Genomic DNA, 5,100 nt, shown 5'->3' with positions numbered 1-5,100 from the left:
CATGTCTACATAGTTCTCGAACCCGTAGGGTCCGCACGCTTAACGTTCGATGACGATTGGTATTATGAGTTTATGTGATTTGATGTACCGAAGGTTGTTAGGAGTCCCGAATGAGATCACGGACATGACGAAGAGTCTTGAAATGGTCGAGACGTAAAGATTGATATATTGGAAGGCTATATTCAGACATCGGAAAGGTTCCGAGTGATTCGGGTATTTTTCGGAGTACCGAGGAGTTATGGGAATTCACTGGGAGAAGTAATGGGCCTTATTGGGCTTTAGTGGAGAGAGGTGAGAAAGGCCAAGAGGTGGCGCGCGCCTCCCCCCGCCCAAACCGAATTGGACAAGGGGTGGGGGCGCAGCCCCCCTTTCCTTCTCCCTCTCCCTCTCTTTCCTTCTCTCCTACTCCGAATAGGAAAGAGAATCCTACTAGGACTTGGGAGTCCTAGTAGGAGTCCCTATGCTTGGCGCGCCCCTAGGCCGGCCGCCTCCTCCCTCCCTCCTTTATACACGAGGAGGGGAGCACCCCAATGTCACAAGTTGATCCTTAGCCGTGTGCGGTGCCCCCCTCCACAGTTTTCCACCTCGGTCATATCGTCGTAGTGCTTAGGCGAAGTCCTGCGCCGGTAACTTCATCATCACCGTCACTATGCCGTCATGCTGACGGAACTCTCCCTCGGCCTCAGCTGGATCTAGAGTTTGAGGGACGTCACCGAGCTGAATGTGTGCAGATCGCGGAGGTGCCGTGCGTGCGGTACTTGATCGGTTGGATTGCGAAGACGTTCGACTACATCAACCGCGTTACTTAAACGCTTCCTCTTTCGGTCTATGAGGTTACGTGGACACACTCTCCCTTCTCGTTGCTATGCATCTCTAGATCTTGTGTGATCGTAGGAAATTTTTTCAAATTACCGTGTTCCCCAACAGTGGCATCCGAGCAGGCCTATGCGTAGATGTTATATGCACGAGTAGAACACAAAGAGTTGTGGGCAATAATAAGTCATACTGCTTACCACCAACGTCTTACTTTGATTCGGCGGTATTGTTGGATGAAGCGGCCCGGACCGACATTACATAACCATGTTCATGAGACTAGTTCTACAGACGTGCTTTTGCACGACTGGCGGGTGTCAGTTTCTCCAACTTTAGTTGAATCGAGTTTGACTACGGCCGGTCCTTGTTGAAGGTTAAAACAACACACTTGGCGAAAAATCATTGTGGTTTTGATGCGTAGGTAAGAACGGTTCTTACTAGAAGCCCATAGCAGCCACGTAAAACTTGCAACAACAAAGTAGAGAACGTCTAACTTATTTTTGCAGGGTTTGCTGTGATGTGATATGATCAAGGCATGATGTGATATAAATTGTTGTATGAGATGATCATGTTTTGTAACAAAGTTATTGGCAACTGGCAGGAGCCATATGGTTGTCGCTTTATTGTATGCAATGCAATCACCATGTAATTGTTTTACTTTATCACTAAGCGGTAGAGATAGTCGTAGTAACAATAGTTGGCGAGACGACAACGATGCTACGATGGAGATCAAGGTGTCGCACCGGTGACGATGGAGATCATGACGATGCTTCGGTGATGGAGATCATGAGCTCAAGATGATGATGGCCATATCATGTCACGTATTTTGATTGCATGTGATGTTTATCTTGTATGCTTCTTATTTTGCTTAGTATGGTGATATGTATCCAACGTATCTATAATTTTTGATTATTCCATGCTATTATATTACCCGTTTTGATGTTTATGGGCTTTACTCTACACTTCTATATCATTTTTGGGACTAACCTACTAACCAGAGGCCCAGCCCGAATTGCTGTTTTTTTTGCCTATTTCATTGTTTCAAAGAAAAGGAATATCAAACGGAGTCCAAACGGAATGAAACCTTCGGGAGCGATCTTTTTGGAACAAATGTGATCCAGAGGACTTGGAGTGGAATTCAAGAAACAAGCGAGGCGGCCACAAGGATGCCCGGCGCGCCCCATAGAGGTGGGCGTGTCCCCCACCCTCGTGGGCCCCTCGAGCGTCCACCGACCTACTTCTTCCTCCTACATATACCCATGTACCTCGAAAACATCAAAAGTGACCACGAAAAACTATTTCCACCGCCGTAACCTTCTGTATCCGCGAGATCCCATCTTGGAGCCTTCGCTGGTGCTCCGCCGGAGGGGGAATCGACCATGGAGGGCCTCTACATCATCTCCAAGGCCTCTCCGATGAGTTGTGAGTAGTTTACCACAGACCTTTGGGTCCATAGTTATTAGCTAGATGGCTTCTTCTCTCTCTTTGGATCCCAATACAAAGTTCTCCTCGATCTTCTTGGAGATCTATTCGATGTAACTCTTTTTGCGGTGTGTTTGTTGAGATCCGGTGAATTGTGGGTTTATGATCAAGTTTATCTATGAGAAATATTTGAATCTCCTCTGAATTCTTTTATGTGTGATTAAGTTATCTTTGCAAGTCTCTTCAAATTATCAGTTTGGTTTGGCCTACTAGATTGATCTTTCTTGCAATGGGAGAAGTGCTTAGCTTTGGGTTCAATCTTGCGGTGTCCTTTCCCAGTGACAGCAGGGGCAGCAAGGCACGTATTGTATTTTTGCCATCGAGGATAAAAAGATGGGGTTTATATCATATTGCATGAGTTTATCCCTCTACATCATGTCATCTTTCTTAATGCGCTACTCTGTTCTTTATGAACTTAATACTCTAGATGCATGCTGGATAGCGGTCGATGTGTGGAGTAATAGTAGTAGATGCAAGCAGGAGTCAGTCTACTTGTCACAGACGTGATGCCTATATACATGATCATGCCTAGATAATCTCATAATTATTTGCTTTTCTATCAATTGCTCGACAGTAATTTGTTCACCCACCATAATACTTATGCTATCTTGAGAGAAGCCACTAGTGAAACCTATGGCCCCCGGGTCTATCTCTTATCATATAAAGCTTTCAGTCTACTTTTATTTGCATCTTTACTTTTCCAATCTATATTATAAAATACCAAAAATATATTTATCTCTATCAGATCTCACTTTCGCAAGTGGCCGCGAAGGGATTGACAACCCCTTCATGCATTGGTTGCGAGTTCTTGTTTGTTTGTGTAGGTGCGTCGGACTTCTGAGGAGCCTCCTACTGGATTGATACCTTGGTTCTCAAAAACTAAGGGAAATACTTATGCTAGTATTGCTGCATCACCCTTTCCTCTTCAAGTAAAACCAACGCAAGCTCAATACGTAGCAAGAAGGATTTCTGGCACCGTTGCCGGGGAGGTCTTCGCTCAAGTCAAGACATACCAAGTACCCATCAGAATCTCATCTCGCTCGCATTACATTATTTGCCATTTGCCTCTCGTTTTCCTCTCCCCCACTTCACCCTTGCCATTTTATTTGCCCTCTCTTTCCCAATATCCTCTCTCTTTCGCTTGCCTTTTTGTTTGCTCGTGTGTTAGATTGTTTATCTCGTAGCCATGGCTAGTCCCTTATCCGCTCCTATGTCTCCCGAGTTTGAAGTTGTTCACTTCAAGCAAAGGCAAGGAGAAAACTTAAAAGATGTTTGGTATAGGATGATGGAATCTTATCGTAATTGCACCCTAGAGGTGAATTTTAGAATTCTACTTCGCAATTTTTATGTTGGGCTAAATATGTCCCATAGACAACTCTTGGATTTCATTGCCAAAGGAAATTTTATTGAAATTGATCCCATTATTGCGCATGAAATTATAGAGGGAATAGTGGGAACACTACCTCAAAAAGGGGGACCACATCCTACCCAAGAAGAAACACAAGTGTTTGAAAAGATTTGCGAAGTAACAAAAATCTTACAAAAGTCTCTTGAACCCCTTAAGAGTGTTAGCGGAAATCTTCACCGCATGAATATGTTGAATACTCTTTGCAATAAGCGGTTGGATTCTTTAGATATAAAAATTTCCGAGTATGAAGGGAAACGTAAAGAACTTCCCGGATTCGAGCATGACTCCGCTAAAAAACTTAAAATTAAAGATGGCACTACTTAGATCTATCGTCGCTTTTATGCCTAGCTAGGGGCATTAAACGATAGCGCTAGTTGGGAGGCAACCCAATTTTATTTTTGTTTTTGTTTTTGCTTCTGTTTAGTAATAAAATTTTCATCTACCTTCTGTTTAGATGTGTTTTCATATTTTAATTAGTGTTTGTGCCAAGTAGAACCTATAGGATAACCTATGGTAATAGTTAATTTGATTCTGCTGAAAAACAGAAACTATGCGCGCACGAAAATAATTTCAGTAATTCACAGAAACGTGCTTTTGCATTAATTCTTTTTGCTGTAGATCAATAGACAAATTGCCCAGGACTTCCCATTTTGGTAGGAGTTTTAGAGTTCCATAAGTATTCTAGAGTTACAGATTGCTACAGACTGTTCTGTTTTTGACAGATTATGTTTTTCATGTGTTGTTTGCTTATTTTGATGCATCTATGGCTAGTATTAAGTGGTATGAACCATATAGAAGTTGGAATACAGTAGGTTTAACACCAATATAAATAATGAATGAGTTCATTACAGTACCTTATGTGGTGGTTTTTCTTTCTTGGACTAACGGAGCTTATGAGATTTCCTGTTGAGTTTTGTGTTGTGAAGTTTTCAAGTTTTGGGTAAAGATTTGATGGACTATGGAATAAGGAGTGGCAAGAGCCTAAGCTTGGGGATGCCCATGGAACCCCAAGATATTCAAGGATAACCAAAAGCCTAAGCTTGGGGATCCCTCGGAAGGCATCCCATCTTTCGTCTTCGTCTATCAGTAACTTTACTTGGAGCTATATTTTTATTCGCCACATGGTATGTGTTTTGCTTAGAGCGTATTGTATGATATTAGTCTTTGCTTTTTAGATCACCACAATAATACTTGCTTTACACACCTTTTGGAGAAACCCACTTGATTGGAATTTATTAGAATACTCTATGTGCTTCACTTATATCTTTTGAGCTAGATAGTTTTGCTCTAGTACTTCACTTAAATCTTTTAGAGCACGGCGTGGCTTGATTTTGTAGAAATTATTAATCTCTCATGCTTCACTTATATTATTTTGAGAGTCTCTTAGATCAGCATGG

Source organism: Triticum dicoccoides, chromosome 4B, assembly GCF_002162155.2.
Source record: "Triticum dicoccoides isolate Atlit2015 ecotype Zavitan chromosome 4B, WEW_v2.0, whole genome shotgun sequence".
Classification (NCBI taxonomy): Eukaryota; Viridiplantae; Streptophyta; class Magnoliopsida; order Poales; family Poaceae; genus Triticum; species Triticum dicoccoides.
This window is presented reverse-complemented; position numbering follows the sequence as displayed.